This window comes from Ictidomys tridecemlineatus, chromosome X (assembly GCF_052094955.1).
Source record: "Ictidomys tridecemlineatus isolate mIctTri1 chromosome X, mIctTri1.hap1, whole genome shotgun sequence".
NCBI classification, from domain to species: domain Eukaryota; kingdom Metazoa; phylum Chordata; class Mammalia; order Rodentia; family Sciuridae; genus Ictidomys; species Ictidomys tridecemlineatus.
Genome location: NC_135493.1, coordinates 51,085,338 through 51,104,989, shown reverse-complemented (window position 1 = coordinate 51,104,989; position 19,652 = coordinate 51,085,338). Strand labels below are relative to the sequence as shown.

The following is a 19,652-nucleotide window of genomic DNA, read 5'->3' as shown; positions in this document are numbered from 1 at the left end:
TTTTCTTGTTTTGTACCTTTCTACCATATATCATAAATTCCTGCAGAATCAAACAGGCAAAATATCTAATCAGACCTTTAACAAGCCTCTCCTCAGGGATTTCCAGCTACTTGCTACCTTGGAGGACACCTGTCCCTTATGTGAAGGCCTCACCAACAGCTGACAGAACTTCACCATCATGGATATGAAGCTACAAAATGGAAACATGACTGCGGAAACTTCACTAGCCTGTCACCTAGAGTTTCTAGGCCCATTCGCTTTCATGTGCCTTCTCCTGACCGCTGGTCTTTCTCAGCCAGTCCCTCTCACTGGGCCTCCAGCCAGAAGCTAATGTGGTGTCTCCTCTTCCCTCTTCTTCTCCTTGCCTTCAGTATCTTTGGTGTTCTTAGGCTCATCAAGTGGCACACCTGGTTCGCGGAGTTCGCGGAGGCCCTGCGACAGGACAGCTGGCTGACTCCCTCCATTTGCAGGGACAAGGATTGGATGGAGACTATCCAAGACCTATGACTTCGAGGAACTTTCATCGATTTTAGCCCCAGGGAAATTCACATTTTCAGTGCCTTGGCCTTTACAGCGATGCTTCTCTTGTCCCTGCACCCTGACCATCCCTCCGTTCCTTCACACTTGTCACGTCCCTCTCCAGCAGGAAGTAGACAAACAATCTCATTGCCCTGCTCCCAACACAAAAACAAAAAGGGAGGAATGTTAGGTGTTTGGGAGACTCCCCCTTCTCACAAGAACATCATGGAATGCCTTACCCCTCCTCCTCCTCTCTGAAGGTACCAAATACAAAGGTTTTCTTGACCAATTACCATGGGATGCAGTGTCTGCTCATGTTCCTGAGTCACCCCACCAATCAGCACCTGACACATTGCCTATGTAACCCTTCTTAAGCCCAAGCTTGCGAGCTCGCTCTCTCTCTCCCCCCCTCTCTCTCTCTCTCTCTCTCTCTCTCTCTCTCTCTCCTTCTCTCCCCTCTCTCTCTCTCTCTGCCCTATGCCCCTCCTTCGGGCAGCCCCCCAATAAAGTCTCTTGGTTGAATCTCCATCTCAGTTGAGTCACTCACCTTTCAGGGCTGGCCCAGAGGGATTCCAAGCTATAAAACACAAATAGATCAGGCAAAATCCAAACCTGGGGAAGTTTTGGGAGCAACACGTGGCTTTCCAATAGAGTTGCTGGCAGAGAAGGGATAAGTTGCTGGTTTGTGACCCCACTTTAGACAGCCCAGCAGGCAGCTGTACGGCCCCAGGGCAACAGACAAAATGCCTATGTATGTGATGTGGTCAGCAGAGAAAGCCCAGGCTGGGAAAGTCAGTCAGATTCCATGGAGTGAGACCAACTGGAAAACTCTAGTTCTTGGCTTTCACTGCTTTCCCCCAGGGTGCAGCCATGATGCACCTTCTCCCTGGGTCCAAGTCCTGCTCCAGTGGGATGGACACAAGCGAGGGGCACAGGCTCAAAACATGGCTGAAGGCTGGATCAGCCCTGGGCCAGGAACTTTCACAATGGCAATCAAATGTGGCCACAGGACAGGCAAAAACAAAGACAACCAAAGGGAGGCCTTTGTTACCTTCAGCACAAATGCAACAAACTCCAGACTTCCCTGGTTACTAAGGCAACTGTTCAAAGGGAACACAATGTGAATGATGCAAGGCTATGGGCACATGTTGCCTAGTGTGGTGAAATACAACCAGGACTGCTAGGGTCAGACAAACAATGCACAAAATAAAAATCCCAAAATTTCAGATTTGGGCTACAGAGAACTGAGAAGAATTTTCCAGCCACATGGCCAGGGCAACATGGTGGATAAGTCCCACCTCCTGCATTTTTCACAGGCTTCCCATTAATGGGTCCTTCCACTGTGAGTCAAGCAGGGCTTCTGGGCCTGCCTCCCAATTACTAAGGTACTTTCTATCTTATGTAGGCTAGCGAATGGAGCTGCAGAGCCTGCATGTTACTTAAAAATGTCCACTTGTCAGTACTAATGAAAGATTTCTTTTTCAGGCAAAATATGGTTCAATAGGCTCCTACTTTGCTGCCCTAATCCTAACATGTTCTTAAAGTTAAGTAATCTGATTTTTATCCCTTGACAGGTTCCCTTAGAAAATTTTTATGGCTATACTATTAAAGAAAATTGTAGAAATAATGTTACACTTATAAGAGATACATATGCTTGCTTTTGTTTTATTTTTGGTCATTGTGAGGATGCATTTTGCTTATCACAGGAACAAAGATAGCAACCGGAGATAAATTTCTCACAATGTTCCCATGATAACCAAGAAATCCTTCTTTTTCAATTCTAACTATGTAATTACAAAAAATACATAAAATATATGTAAGGATCTTATTTCAGCTATATCATGTGATATCACATGTAACAGTGCACTTGTAGTTAAAAATAAGTTAAAATGGATCCAAATGTTTTAAGAACCATGATTTCATAAGATAATTATAAACTATGCCTTTTATTTATCATACATATTTTTCCAGTTATTTAGATAGTCTATACTCTTTATTCCATAGGACAATTAAAATATATATCTATTTGTTTAATTAATGTGTCTATTTGCTTCCAATCATTTTTCAATAAAAACACATTTTATACCTTTTATACATGCATTTATATGATATTCTGCCTTTTATACTTAAAAATGTTTGAGATAAATGTAACTTAGTATAAAATACAGATATAATTTTATAAACAGATATGTCAAAAAGCCATTTCATTTAAAGTATCCCTTCTTGTTAAAAAAAAGCTATCATTTAGATTCTGAGATTTTCAGGAATTATTCCAAATATAGCCTAGAAGGAATTCTAGAAGGAAAAAAAGATGCTTCAAAAGAAAGGAAACACACTTTAGAGAATCATAAGAGAAGAAAAGAAAACTTCTTTGGGTAAAAGAAAAGAACCATTATATATTTAATAATTTGATGGTAAAAAATATTTTCCTTAGTAAAGGGATCTTTATATGATTATCTATACAGTGAGATAAAAGGCCAAAGTAACTAAAAGACAGACTTCTATGTAGCTGGATTGACTATAAATATATAAATGATCAGTTTTAAGATGTTTCAGGCCTTTTCCCATGATTTTATTATACTGATATTAACCAAGATTTTGTCCATATTTTGACATGATTAAAAACCTATTGAAACATTGAGTTATTTTCATTAAATAAGTCATTATTTCCTAATAATTCTTACTGTTTAAGACAAGGATTAATTTTTAATGAATCCAAGTCACACATCCTTGATTAAAAAATAATTGTCTTCAAATACTACCTTGAGTTTCAATTTTGAAAGTTATATTTTAAGACGAAGATTTAATTGATCCCAATTATCACTGCTAATTCTTCCATATGTTAGTGTTAAACAAGAAAATTACAAAGTTTATTGGAAATTCATTTATATCACTTGGGATTCTCTCACTGGACCTATCATAAGACTTGTATGTTACTTCCTACTCTGGGAAGTAAGCTTAATTATAATTTTTGAAGACAATTAAGAGACACTTATTTAAAGGCACTATTATAAAATACAGGGATATTTTGACACTTCTCTCAGGAAGGGATTGAGGTTTTATTTTAAATTGTCCATTTACATACAACACCAAGATGGATCAGCTTGTCTATATATTGGGAAATTACAATGATTAACAAAATGTATTTTATTTTCATATATTATTAAATCTGGCCTCAATCACTCATGAGACAAGGCCTTAAAAATTGCCTACTGGAAAGTAAGAGCAAAGGGAACCTTTCAGATTTGACATAGACCAAGACAAATTCATTCAGAGAGATTTTTTTAAAAAGGCCAAAATACATGTATTTTAGTGTTTCAAAATTTATGTCAAATGTCTGACCTCACCAAAAAAGATATTATACTAGTACTCAGCTAAATTTTAAGGTAAAAGATCACCCAAAACTAATTTTGGGGAGATTTATCTTAATCATGTCCCCATAACGCAGAATAGCAACAAACCTGATAGTCTGTCTGGAGCATAGACAACCCCTCAAAACAGATAAATATCTGATAAACTAAATACCAAACAAAAGATAATTTTAGTAAGCCTTTTCAAAAACTCTACTGTTTTCATGGAGAGACTCTAAAAACAGTACACAACACCCTAAATTTATAGAGGGTAACCTAATTTCAAAGGATTACAGAAATTGGCATGATCCTAACCAAATTTACCTGTTACCCCACAATGTGTACAGAGATCAAATAGAAGAAATAAAAACACTCAGACAGAAAGGGATTAAAATGCAAATTATAGCCCCAAGAAAAATAAGCTAGCTAGGTAAAAATTTTACTCTTTTTTAAGAATAAGCTTTGGAAGCCTCTAAACATTGAATTAGCCCCTGTCAACAGTTTATCACTGAGAAAGATAGCACTAAAATTGGTTGCCCCTGAAATATTGGACAGACAGCCATAAATGGGTCAATTCAACAGCCAGTAGTTTGTCTCAATGAAAAGCTTGAAATGTGATAGGCCCATCCTCTACTTTAATTAAAAACCAGGCAATGCCTCTATCACAAATTGACTTTTTTTAAAATTGGAAAAGTCTTAAAATTATATATAATTATTAGAGCTAATTTTGCTACATTAAGTTATGATTAAGAATATTCATACAACTGTTTTTTATATACAAAGATTATTTTAACACAGATCCCTCAAAATGTCATTGGTAGCTCAATGTCATATAAAATTCTAAATTAGATCACTGTCTTAAACCATACTGTTGACTCATCACCCATGAATATTTGAGACACTAACCACCCATACTTATGTCAACACTAAGTTTGATAATAATAATGATAACAACAGTTTTTCATAGATTGGTAAAAAAGATTATTCATTCTTCTATTTCATTCTTTGTTAATGATAAAACACAAAATATCCTCTATAGGCTTATTTAACATGTGTGCTTCCTATTTTGGATAGATGTCTATATTTTTCTCATGCCCCTAGTAAAGACCACCACTCCTAATTTAAAAACTCTGTCTCTAGCCTCATCCTAAATTAAGATAATTATTTAATTTAATCTAAAGCTAATTTCAAAGTAAAAATTTATATACAACTTATTATATTTTCGGTTTTTTGGTAATTCTATTAAAGTCAAAATCAAGTCATATAATTAATAAAGACTAAGGTTCTATTTGCCATAGTCCCTTTAAATGACCTTTGTCAAGTTTTATGACCAGCTAAAGATAATATATCCTTTCTTATTTAAATATTTGTACAATTGTCTATAACTTAAAGCTAATGATATTATGACTTATACCAGCCTTTTATTCAATTTATTAAATAAAGGGGAAAAACAGTACCCTATATGCACATACTAGATCTTACAAATATTTAACAAATTTTCTTAAATTGTAATATTGAGAGTCTTACTGCTGCTAAACATGATTCAATAAATTAAATCAGATTTCAAAGGAGAGTTTAAAGCTGTCGTCATGAAAATGACTGAAAAACCTGGCACAGGAAGGTAATTTCCAGCTGCAGAGTTTACAGCCATGCAGCTTCACAAGCTTGTCAGGTAAGTAAAAATTATGAAGAGACTTTTGTGGACCCATCTCTCAGGTCCACATTTTACGTGCATTGCAGTGAGGACTGGAAAGTCCACCCATATAACTAGATTAATTTTACTGACTGTATTGGTGAGTTATACCTATATGTTGATACTACAGTAAACAGGCTGTCTGGGAGTATCTTTTGAGAAAAGGACAGCAAGTGAGAAACCTAAGCCAGCCAATCACGACAGTCCTTAGAAATTAAGACTATATATCTGGACAATTTTCAAAATAGAAAGATTGTTGAAATAGATTTTTCCTATACAGGGCAGTTATTTACATAAAATATCCACCAATGTATTATTGACCTAATCATTCTACAATAGAAATTGGCACCTTTCCTAAGAGGATGGAATGTGCAAATGACTTTCCAGTATAATATAAGGTATATAGAAATAGTGAGTATATTTTAGACTGGTCTCCTAGGATTGACAAAAAACAATTAGCGAGGATGCTGTCATGACCCCTGGAGGCTTTGTTAGCAACATCTTGACCTTCAGCGAAGGTGGCATCTAGAAAGATGTTTGGCATTTGATAGCATTCTCAGATTTTTTACATTTTACTGACAAGCCTTCACCGACTTTGTAGGCAGAAATTGTAAGGAAGGTTCTCATTATGGCCTGTGAGCGTGTGCTCAATCCCCTGACATTTTAATTACTGGAGATGTGAAAGTTAAAAGAAAAGATGATGAATATCTTGTAGCCTGTAATAAATGTAATTTAACTAATTGTATCACCAGATATAATAGAGGAAAGGGAACATTGATACTTCCCCAGCCCTCTTTTGTCTTATTGACAGCTAATATCTCAGTGCCATGGTATGCTGATGCTGGTTTTTAAGTCTTACAACGAATACATGCCCAGCTGAGTAGACCTAAGTGAGCTTTTGGACTTATAATATTTGGAGTGGCTGCTTTAGTTTCATTTATTGCTTCCATGGTCACAGCTTCAGTGGCCATATCTTATAATACTCAGCATGCAGATTTTCTTAATAATGTGGCTCAGAACACGTCTAAATGTTTATTATCTGTATTGCAGTGAGGACTGGAAATTCCACCCATGTAACTAGATTAATTGTACTGACTGTAAAAAGTCTAAAGCTCTTCATAATCAGATCAATATTGATGAAAGGATTGAAACTAAGCTAAATGCTTTAGAAGCTACTGTCATAAATATTGGTAATGAGCTTTCTGCTTTAAAGTTCAAGGAAAGACTCAAATGTCATGCTGATTATACATATGTGTGTGTTACTGCTGCCAAATACAATGCTTCACAATGAGATTGGGAGAAGATTAAAAAACTTTTATTGGGTATTTGGCAGAACAATAATAACAGCTTGGATCTTTTGGAGTTACATCACCATATACAAGATATACAAAAAAGTAAGATTGATTTTTTGGATCCTACCACTTTAGCTGATCATATACTTCGAGAGGTAAATGGTTTTAATCCTGGAAACATGCTAAAACATTCTGCATGGTATATTGTTGGACTGTTCTCTTTGCTATTAATCCTCTTTTGTATTGAAATCATAGGATGTTGTGCCTTCAGAACAAGAATTCGGAAACTCAAGATAGTGACTCATCACCTACTTTTTCAAAGAAAAAAGGGGGAAGATATTGTGAGCTTCTCTGGAAATACCACCCTTAAGTCCTAAGCAAGAGATGCTAAAGAATTATTGTGCCCTGCAATAACTTGGGCTTTACCTCCACTTGGATAATGAGGCCTGGCTCCAGGAATAGGTGTTACCTGGTGGGGTTGAGTTACACTCACCTGTTCCTTTGTAATCCTACTCCTTTACTCTTTGGGGGATAGAATATTCCATGGAACTTTTCCCTGTGTGTCCCCTATATAAGAATAAAGAATTCCAGTGGCTTTCTCTCTTTCCAGGGACCCCTAAGATCACAGAGCCATTCCTGGATTTTGAAAAGGTACTTTTGTGTGTTTTTGTGCTTTCTTTGCCATTTTCTTAAGTTATTGGAATAATCAGATTTGTGAACCCAGCATAGGTTGCCAGCTAGGATAGATGGCGATACTAAACATCTAAAATCAATTTAATTCATGAGCAGTATGCAAAAGGAATATTACTTCTGACTCTCAAAGTAAGATAAAATTGTACCTTTCATTTATAATTTTATTTTCATTTTGGTGTTAAATTAAAGTGATATATTTTATAGTTGAAGACCATGAGATAATCTTTGACACAATGCACAGTGTACCCAAACTGATTTACACTAAAAATCTGTCAACTTTTCTGTAGGATCTAGTTGTACAAAGATACGCTTGTCATCTCTTCTAACAACATATAAAAGATAAGGCCTGGGCATAGAAAACTAAGTACCAGGGGAGCTCCTATTTTCCCAAAGAACGAAGTTCAAAACACATGTATTTATGCATGGATTATACAACCTTATTCAGTTTTACATTTATCAATGCCTCAATATTAGCTTCTGAAACCTGTCACCCATACATGAGGTTTTTTCATGGAGAACAGAAAATACATGATGTGTACATATGATTATACTGGTATGAAAGAGTTAAAACCACCAGTTATTAATTAAAGCTAGGTAAACTTACATGAATCATATATCTTCTCATATTAGAAATGACTATGTATGTAAATTTAATTAAAATTCAAAGGCCAGCATATATAGACTTATTTTTTAGAATGATTAAAGTAGAGATTTCTACTGGAAATAATAGTAGGAAGTGATCTAAAGCATCATAACCTATGCAAGTTTGTATTAACATACTTTATTATGCTGAAATCAAAAGGGATTACATTTCCATGTCTGGCCTGGTTTAAAAAACTGAATGGCAAGATCACTCAGTATTCCTTAGTGGAGAAAAACAGCTCCCAATTCCAGGAAGAGCTTTAAGAAAGAGATGATCAAATGAAGGGAGAAAAGGATCTGAAGAAATTTCACTGCAGAGCTATATTAACTTCACTCATGCAGCGAATCATCATTAGAGATCATTATCCTTAAAGTTAAGGCCCAGTTGCCCCATTTACTTGCTGAGTGCTCTCAGGCAAAACATATAACCTTTCTGTGTCTCAGTTCTCATTTGTGAAAATCAAGTTGGTATAGGCTCATTTTCTTTTACAACCCCATTCCCTGCCCCCAAGTTCAAATAAAATGTTCTTTGGGAATGGTTTGAAAATTGTAAAAATCTATAAAAATGTAAAGAGTTGATATTCCTATGACTATTATCATTAATCAGATAATAATGACTTTATGCAGCACTTACAATGAACAGGTACTGTTCCAAGTGGGTCTGTGTGTATTATCTCATTTAATTCTTAAAACCAGCATGAAGTACTAACTATTATTTCCCCTTGTTTGACAAATAAAGAAACTCTATTTCAGAAAGGTTAAGTAATCTGTCCAAGGACAGATAGTAGGGGCTAAAGACAAAATTAGATCTCTAGCAACCTGACTTAAAGCCTATACTATTAAAGATTGTTAGAATAGGAAAAGTGGCTGTGTTATGGTCTGGATGTGAGGTATTCCCCAAAAGCTCATGTGTGAGACAATGCAACAAAGTTTAGAGAAGAAATTATTTGGTTATGAGAGCCTTAACCCAGTCAGTGCACTAATCCCTTCATGGAGATCAACTGAGTGGTAACTGAAGGTGGGTAGCGTGTGGCTGGAGGAGGTGTGTATTGGGGGCATGGTTTGGGGGTCTATATTTTGTATCTGGTGGTTGGAGTCTTTGTGCTCTCTGATCATCATGTGAGCTGCTTCCCTCTGCTATACTCTTCCACTGTGTTGTTCTGCTTCACTTTGAGTTCAGAGGAATTGAGCCACCTGTCTATGGACTGAGACCTCTGAAAGCATGGCCCCCAAATTAACTTTTCCTCAACAATTGTTTTTGTCAGATATTCTCGTCACAGCACCAAAAAAAAATGGTTATTTGAAGCTATACACCTCATGTTCAGGTGATAGGTCAAATGCTCCCCGGAAACAGCATGAGAGAGTTGTTGGGGTAGGTCCCAAATGATTATATTTAGACTCTTTTTCTCAGGTTTCTGGTGGGCTATGTTACATTTTAGAGTGAAGCCAGGACTAGGAATCTGCTGTTATGGGACAGAGACACTCTGATTCAGCATATACTCAAGGTCATAAACATTAACTTGTGAGTATGCACCTAATGATGTAACCGTTTTGTGTCTTCTTTGACATGCATATAAAAAATGCCTATCAAAAATACGCTAGGAAATAGGTGGGTAAATGGTACTGATGGGGGATAAAACAGAAGCTGGAGGCTAGACTAGACGCTATTACTACTTCTTAATAAAGCACATCTACTATTTTATTTGCATTTTGTGTCTTCTTCTACCTGCCGGGTCCCTGTATCTGTTTCCTGGGTCAGAGCTCCAACATGACAGTTGGGGTACTCAAGCAGGATGTTTTGCAGATTTGGGATCTAGTGAATGGTTTCCCTGTGAGCATAGAGAAGACTTCTGATTGCCCAGTGGTGAGCATGCACCCAGCAGAACAGACTATGAGATGAGCAGTGAAGCCCAGGCACCAGCCTACCGTCAAGGACAATGACAGCAATGGAGGTACAGATGAGGCAGAGAAATGACTTGAGGAACTGTGTACATAGCTTCTGGGTCCATGGAATAAATGTTTCTTACGATTTTGAGAACAAAAACTGATGCAGCTTTACCACAGACTGCCAAGATGAGGGAGTTAAAAGATAAGGAAGAGACTTTGAGAGCCAGAGTATGGTCACTGGAGGAGTATCTCCAGACTTTGAAAATACCCACTCACCTCCTCATTAGTGCTGATGGAGTCCAAGGAGAACGAGGAAGATTAACACTTGCAAGCCTGTGCAGTGGTAATGCAGAAAGTGAAACAGTAGCAACTGATGGCTTTGATGGGCAGCCGCTGGCAGGGCCAGTCCAGGTAATCAAGTTCACCATGTTCCACTTGTAAAGCAGAGTTGGTGGACTTGGGAAAATAATTTGGACAGAGGCCAAGAGAGCCCTGGTTGCTCTGTTGTTATGCCTGTTAGATTTAGGGGTGCTGGTAGCTGACAAGAGTAGAACACTCCATGTGCTACATGTTATAGATCCTACACAATCTTATGACTTAAGTGTGCCAGCCAGCCAAGAAAGCCTGGTTGATCTGGAGGCTGGCAGAAAAGCCCAGAGTATTAGAAGCTGGCAGGAGCCAAGAGAGCCCAAGTGTGCTATAAGCTAGCAGGAGAAAGAGACTTCAGGGAGTGCTAATACTGTAATCTATAAAAGGGAACCAGAAATAAGCCTATATCTCACAGGTAAGGGACCTATACTGTTCAGTGTTTGGTACACTGATGACTCCAGCTATGGACAACTGCTTGTGTGGATGGCAGTGGCAGTGCAGTCAGAAACATACACTGTTTGATTTGATACCAGTACAAGACAAAATAGCCATGGAGCTGAGCTGAATTGTAATAGCAAGTGAAGCATAAACCCATAGTAATATGTACTGACAGTTGTGCTGTGTATCATGGGCAAGCTCTGTGGCAAGAGCTTTGGGAGATAGGCCACCAGAAACAGATGAATATAGAGTATATTACTGCAACCTGACCAGTTCAGGGAATGATGAAGCAGATCCTTTAGCTAGGGTGCAGTGGTTAGAGCAGGCACCTCCTACCCTCTTGGCAGCTTGGTTGCTATGCCACCTACAGTATGCAGATATGAAAACTAAGTGGAATGTAGTCAAACAGTGGGGTCTTCCTTTAACATGAGACGCCTTGATAGAGGCATCTATCAAGGCATGTGTGGTTTGTGCTCAGAAATGTCCATAACCCAAATACCTTGGAACCACAGATGGCCAGGTAATGTGGGGATGCTTCCCTCTGATATAATGGCAGGTTGACTATATTAGCCCTTTATCAAAGTCAGAAAGAGCTATGTTTGTCTTGAAGGCAGTGGATATGGCTACAGGCTTGTTGTCTGCCTGGCCCAGTGGTCAAGCAAATTAGTGTGCTATGATTTGTGCCCTGACAGTGCTGATGGCCTTGTATGATGTCCCATCACAACAGAAAGCAGCCAAGGAAATCATTTTGCAGTTCAGGATGAGAATCAATGTGCAACGGAGTTACAGAGTCAATGGAGGATGCAGTCCTATATCACCCACAGGTTACAGACATGATATATATGATGAGCTGCCTAAGCAAAAACTTAGGACTGCAGTGAACCCACCTTCCATGAATGAGCATCCCCAGAAAGGAGGAATAGCTCCTATGGAAAGTTAGCTGCATTGCACAGCAGCACCAATATGGGTCCAACTGACAACAAAGAATGTTGTACTTAAATCTGCGTTTTGGTAACAAGGGAATGTGCTTATTCCTACTTGATTGTATAGAGGGTGAACAATGGATTGGACATGGCCCTGGACAATAAAGACTCTTCACCTTTGTTGGGTAGCACTGTTAGTCCCATGAAGAAAATGTGATCTCCTTGCAACTAGTAAATGGCCCCCTGGGTACTTGTAACCTGGTCAGGTCCCACAGATGGGACACAGATTTTAAAGGGCACATTTTTTATTTCCCTTTGGCCAATTATAAGTTCCCTGGTGCTGGTGCACACCAAACCTGCTGAAGTTCTAGACCAACCTGTACAAGTGTGCTATAACTGCCAAGGGAAGCTGCCTCAGGCAGCCACTGAGCTTTCCAGGGACACAAAGCTGGTATGCATTTCCTGGATGGATGTGATTTACCTATACTAATATCTGTAACTGTTTTGTCCTTTCATCTAAAGGTGTGTCCTCATCAGCATCATTGTGAACTGGACACATACCTACACAAGAGGTGCTTGCTAGGTACACACTGAAATACCTGTGAGTTTTACTGGACAAATGAATCCAGTCTGTCCATGGACAATTGTACATGGCTAGAAAAGACTTTTATTGCCATCTCAATATAGGCTGAAATTGGCAATGGTTTTTAGTAATCATAAGTGATGGGGCTTATCTTTTAGTTGTATGTCATTATAGTTTGTATCGTTGTTGTGGCCTGTGGATGCAGGGCTCTGCTCTACTTGCTAAGGGATCACAGATGCACAGAGTGTACAGTGAGGAATCCTAAAGGGATGCATTGTTGGGGCAGGCCCCAAATGGCTAAGCTCCCTTGCTGAGGCTTCTGTCCGTTTATGTTATATTTTTAGTGTGTAACCAGGGCTAAAAATCAGCTGTTATGGTTAGTCAAGGTCATAAACACTCTTGATTCAGCATATACTCAAGGTCATAAACATTAACTTGTGAGCATGTACCCAATAATGTAACCTGTTTTGTTCCTTCTTTGTTTAGCCTGTATATAAAAAGAGCCTATGAAAAAGACATGGGGGCTAATAGGTGGCTAAATGGAACTGATCAGGGGCTAAAACTGAAGCTGGAGGCTAGAGGCTATTATTACCTCTGAATAAAGCATGTCTACCATCCTAATGCATCTTCTTCCCCTGCTGGGATGCCAAATCTATTTCCTGGGTCAGAGCCTCCATACAACAAGAGTTTAATGTTCAAAAAATTTAAATTGTTTGATATGATCAGTTTCTATAAATTGGTACAATTTAAAGCAAGAATTCTGCTAATTTGTCAAATAAACCTGAATTTTCAGATCTATGTATCATAAATATCTGTTGTATGAAAGGAATAAAAATGAGAGTCCATCCTAATTTAGTGTTTTTCTGCACTGCCTTGAATCTAGATTCAACTAACATTTACAAAATGAGGATAGTTTTGGAAAATGGAAATATACAGAAAACTCAAAACTATTTATTATTTTCTACTCCATCATTAATCAACCTGCTTACCAGAGCTGTTAAAATGAACTGAATCACCAGGCACGGTGGTGTACACCTGTAACCCAGTGGCTCAGGAGGCTGAGGCAGGAGGATTGTGAGTTCAAAGCCAGCCTCAGCAAAAACAAGGTGCTAAGCAACTCAATGAGACACTGTCTCTAAATAAAATACAAAATAGGACTGGGGATGTGGCTCAGTGGTCCAGTACCCATGAGTTCAATCCTCAGTACCCCCACCCCCAAAATGAAGTGATTCAAATTTTCCCTTCTCTCTTCATACCCAGAAGAAAAGGGATGCTTAAAGAACAGAGTTATTATAATGAGCAAAAAGAAACTGGAAACTATCCAAATCACCCTGAATAATCTATAAGCTCTACTAAAAATATCTTCTGCTTATACTATAGATTATTTACTGCTCATCTTTGTTCCTTCACACAGTTGTATATGTTTCTGTCATTTATATATGTAGATTATTATTTCTATTTTTTTTTTGCTTCATTAGATTGCAGATCCCTAAACATGTAAAAGGTTAAAATTCTGGTTTTCGCCAGAATACTATGCTGTGTCCATGGCTTTGACAGATATACTGAGTCAGAGAATTTGCCAACTTGACAACATCATGTTATATAGACCTAGTTTATCAATTATTTTTGTTTGTTTACTATATCATTGCCAGCAGCAGGCGTCATACAATAATCAGGAACATTCACCTAGACTAATCTGAACCTTTTTCTCCCAACAACTAACACTAAACTAACCTCCACATTCAGTTGCCTAAATCAGGAATCTGATTTTTTTTAATATAGCCTAGACTCAGCAACTCTAGTTAACTTCTTTTCCTCTATGAAAAAAAGGTGATTTTAATCTCTAATCCCTCAACAGCCCTGAATGTGAGCATACAGATTATTTATGCAATTCCTTAAGTGTTCTGATAAGCAATTTCTTAAGTCCTAGCAAAAACCTTATAATCTATTTGGTGCTACCAATTCCAATGTTTCCATGTAAAATTCCTTATCATGGCAAAAGTACATAATACAAAAGTTATCTATTCATGTACTGGACAAACATAGAGATCCTACTTGTTGAGATCCTATTCGTTGAGATACTACTCTGAGCCAGACACTGGCCCTAAACAAGACAAGCAAAGCCCATCACTTTATGGGTTTAAATTTTAGAAGAATAAGTTTGCCACACACGTAAGATAGAGCACTAATCTCCAAGATATATAAAGAACTCAAAAAATTTAACACCAAAAAAGAAATAACCCAATCAATAAATGGGCCCAGAAGCTGAACAAACACTTCTCAGAAGATATACAAATGATCATCAAATATATGAAAAAATGTTCAACATCTCTAGTAATTAGAGAAATGCAAATCAAAACTAAGATTTCATCTCACTCTAGTCAGAATGGCAGTTATCAAGAATACAAACAACAATAAGTGTTGACGAGGATGTGGGGGGAAAAGCACACTCATTCATTGCTGGTGGGACTGAAATTTGGTAAAACCAATCTGGAAACAGTATGGTGATTCCTTAGAAAACTTGGAATGAAACCACCATTTGACCCAGCTTGCCCACTCCTTAAAAACAGCATACTACAATGACATAGTCACTTCAGTGTTTATAGCAGCAGCACAATTAACAATTGCTAAACTGTGGAACCAACATAGATGCTCTTCAATAGATGAATGGATAAAGAAACTATGGTGCATATATACACAATGGAATATTACTCAGCATTAAAAGAGAATAAAATTATGGCATTTGCAGGTAAATAGGTGGAGTTGGAGAATATCATGCTAAACAAAAATAAGCCAATCCCCCCAAAACAGGGTCCAAATGTTTTCTCTGATAAGTGGATGCTAATCCATAATGTGGGGGGCATGGGATGAATGGAGAAAATTTTATGGGGCAAAGGTGGGGGGAGGGGGCAAAAAGATAGAAAAGGTAGTAGAATGAGACAGACATCATTACCCTAGCAAGGTACATGTATGATTTCACGAATGGTGTGATTCTGCTTCATGTACAACCAGAGATGTGAAAAATTCTGTCCCATTTGTGTACAATGAATCAAAGAGCTTTCTACTGTCATGTATAACTGATTAGAACAAATAAAAGAATTTTCTCAACAACTAAAAACTGAATAAAATTAGAACATCACAAAATAATTGGCCTAAAGTCATACCGATAGCACTATAAATATTTGTCATGCAATTCACTTTTCCATTCTGTTTGCTGTTTTAATTTTTACCTTTCTGTTTTGCCTGGTTCATTTTTGGTGTGCCCTACATATAAAGTCAATGATTTCTGTGTTCATGGCACAAAAACCAAAGACCTTAATTGAATCTACAGGGTGCAACCTAAATAATTTGGTCACTGTTTACCTTTTCCACCTTTCCTTTTTCCACACTCACCTGTACTTTAAACTCAATGACCTTCTTTTGATATCTCTCATATATCATATTATTTCCACCTAGGGCTTTGGCCATGTACTATTTCCTTCCCTAAGCACAATCTGAAAGTCATTCATTTATAAAAGCCTTTTGTTTAACTTTATTTTTGTTTATTTATTTTTTATATGGTGCTGAGGATTGGCATCATATGAGCGGGGCAAGTGCTCTACAGTGAGCCACAACCCCAGTGAAAAGCCTTTGTTGATGTCTGAAAAAGTCAGGATTGATAATTATACTCTGAGCTGGTGAGACTGCAAATTGGTGCGGCCAATTTGGAAAGCAGTTTGGAGATTCCTGGGAAAGCTGGGAATGGAACCACCACTTGACCCTGCTATTGCCCTTCTCGGACTATTCCCTGAAGACCTTAAAAGAGCATGCTACAGGGATGCTGCCATATCGATGTTCATAGCAGCACAATTCACAATAGCTAGACTGTGGAACCAACCCAGATGCCCTTCAATAGATGAATGGATAAAAAAAAAATGTGGCATCTATACACAATGGAGTACTATGCAGCAATAAAAAATGACAAAATCATAGAATTTGCAGGGAAATGGATGGCACTAGAGCAGATTATGCTTAGTGAAGCTAGTCAATCCCTAAAAAACAAATACCAAATGTCTTCTTTGATATAATGAGAGCAACTATGAACAGAGCAAGGAGGAAGAGCAGGAAGAAAAGACTAATATTTAACAGAGTCATGAGATGGGAGGGAAAGGGAGAGAAAAGGGAAATTGCATGGAAATGAAGGGAGACCCTCATTGCTATACAAAATTACATATAAGAGGTTGTGAGGGGAATGGGAAAATAAACAAGGAGAGTAATGAATTACAGTAGATGGGGTAGAGAGAGAAGAAGGGAGGGGAGGGGAGGGGGGATAGTAGGGGATAGGAAAGGTAGCAGAATACAACAATTACTAATTGGGCATTATGTAAAATTGTGGATGTATAACCGACATGATTCTGCAATCTGCATTTGGGGTAAAATTGGGAGTTCATAACCCACTTCAATCTAATGTATGAAATATGATATGTCAAGAGCTTTGTAATGTTGTGAACAACCAATAAAAAATAAAAAATTAAAAAAAATTATACTCTGAGAGGGCCTTGTGCTTTATTTACTACTCATCATATTAAAATTATTTAATTTTTGTGTATCCATTTAATACCATTTTCCCCTATTAGATTATTGGTTATATAAGGGAAAAATCTATGTTCATTTTGCTCATTATGGAAGCTCTCAAAAATTGACAGACTAATATGTTATTAATTTAAAAACACAGAAACCATCTCCCAACCCAATTTCTTCTATTGATGTATATATCTGCTTCCCTTTTTAGCAAAGCTTCAGGAAAGATCTGTTTATACAGAGTTTTTGATTTATTTCCTTGTCTCTCTTTAGCTAATACCAATGGGGCTTTCATCTCAACCATTCCACTGGAATTTATTTTATCTAATGGCTTCCACATCCACTAAATATAAGGATCAACTCATTATCTTAACTTGATAATCAGTATCATCTGACAGAATGAATCACTCCCTCCTTGAGCCACTCACCTCAATAGGATTCCAGGATAACACACACTCTTGGTTTTCCTCTCACCTTTCCAAAGGTGTTTCCTTCCAGATTCCTTTTCAGGTGCTACCACTTTGACCAGAGATAAATAAGAAATGCAATAACGTTTTCTAAAGCTTTGTAATAACTTGGCAGTAAATTTTAGATATAGAATTAACACTAAAACTAGAAACAACAAAAACTGTAGCCAAATTTGAGGAAGTGTGTTGACCAAGAAAAAAGTTTTTTTTTTTTTTTTTTTTTTTTTTAATTCAGGCAAACAAATCACCCCCTTATAAGGTGGGTGAGAACTTTCTGTTAGGTATTTATTCAATTGTAAATATTTACTATAAATAATTACAGACGGCTTCCTGCTCTCACTTTTTCTACCTATAATTGTTCATCTAATATATTCTTTGCTCATTGCCTATTGAAACCCCCTCCACAGTCAATCAAATGATTGCTCTAAAATCCAGCCTCTTTAAACAAAAATTTTCCCCAACTTCTACACACCTATTTTGTATTTCTATAATGTTTTCAAATGAACAAAGTAAATTAACAAGAATGATACCATAGCTATACTTATTTGTTGCAGTAGTGGGAATTGAGCCAAGGGGGCAATCTACTGCTGAGCTACAGCCTCATTCCTTTTTATTTTCAGTCTCTTGCTAAATTGCCCAGATAGCCCTCAAACTTGTCATCCTCCTGCCTCATCCTTCCATGTTGCTGAGATTATAGGCATGCCACCACGCCTGGATCAATAGCGATATACTTTTTACAAAATAATTTTGCAAGCTGGGTATGGTGGTGCACACCTGTAGTCAGCAGCTCTGGAGCCTGAGAAGGAGGATCCTTAGTTCAAAGCCAGCCTTAGCAATTTAGGGAGACCCTGTCTCTTAAAAAAGGGGGGGATATGGCTCAATGGTTAAGTACCCCTGTATTTAATACCTGGTACTACTACTATGACTACTACTAATTTTCCCTACCATAAACAACCTAGGGAATGAATTAATTTTCTATATTATTGTGTCCAAAATTCTGATGGCAAATACAGACTAATTAACTTAGAACTTCCTGATAACAATTACAGCTATTACTCTAAGGTTAGAACTCAAAGTATAGTCACAGGACCCATTGAGGTCTCCAAGAGTCTTTTTTGATGTCTGCAGGGTTCTTTTATTTTCTATGTTATATTCATTAGGTCTGATTTTCTTCACACACTTCATTTAAAACATCACATTATAAGCCTATGTGCAGAAGTCAGGAAATTTAAGAATATAAAATAATATTCTCACTAGTTTCAATTTGTAAGCTGTAGTTTTTTAAATACAATTTTATCTACTTAACATTCAATGGGGGGCTAGGGATGTGGCTCAAGGGGTAATGTGCTCGCCTGGCATGCACGGGGCACTGGGTTCAATCCTCAGCACCACATAAAAATAAAATAAAGTATCCACCGAAAACTAAAAAATAAATTTTTTAAAAAAAATGCAATGGGTTTATTCTTGATATTTTCAAATCCATTAATACATATTTTAAACATTTCTCAATTGAGCTGGGCATGGTGCATGCCTGTAATCCCAGCTCTACTGGAGGCTGAATCAGGAGGATTATAAATTCTAGACCAGTTGCAGCAATTTAAGGAAACTTTCAGCAATTTAGCAAGACCCTGCCTCAAAGCTAAAAAAGAAAAAAAGGATTGGGGACTTAGCTCAGAGGCAAAACTCTCTTAGGTTCAATCCCCAGTACCAAATAATGATAATAATGATGATGATGATGATGGTAAACATCAGTTTTAGTTTTTAATACCATAAATATCAGTAGGTATTATATATCAGATATTATTTAGCACATTAGCAAATGCTATTTGCAATCCTTAGTAATTTGTAATAGTGTGAAGGAATCCTAAGATCCTAAAGATTGTGAACCAGTGTTCTGGAAAAAAAAGGATGTTTCTTAAATAATGTCCACTGACCACCTGCACCAGAGTCATCTAGGATACTTTTTAAAAATATAAATTTTGGATTCCATAAAAGATCTACTAAGTCATAATTTCTGGCAGTAAGGTCATGAATTTACATTTTCAACTTGGCCCTCAGGTGATTCTTAGGCACACTAGTTAACAAAATCAAGTAAATAGAGTCTCATGGATTCAAAACCTAGCTCTGTGGCACACTGTTTCTAACCTAATCTATACAACTCTTAGCCAATTCCCTGCTTTTATTTCCCACTCCCCCATTTCCTTAGCCATCTTCCAAATGCATATCCTCAATAAAA

General features: G+C 37.4%; 1 protein-coding gene across 8 annotated transcripts in view; it reads right to left on the bottom strand.

Moving 5' to 3' along the window:
* Fam133a (family with sequence similarity 133 member A) overlaps window positions 1-19,652 on the bottom strand; it is a 73,025-nt gene that overhangs the window by 23,569 nt on the left and 29,804 nt on the right. For 4 of the 8 annotated variants that reach the window (XM_040283701.2, XM_021733652.3, XM_040283699.2 and 1 more), the window contains one exon: window positions 17,378-17,468. The exons of the other annotated variants lie outside the window; for them this stretch is intronic. The gene's annotated coding sequence lies outside the window, so the exon portion shown is untranslated. The remainder of the gene's footprint in view (window positions 1-17,377; window positions 17,469-19,652) is intronic. 8 annotated transcript variants of the gene reach the window in all.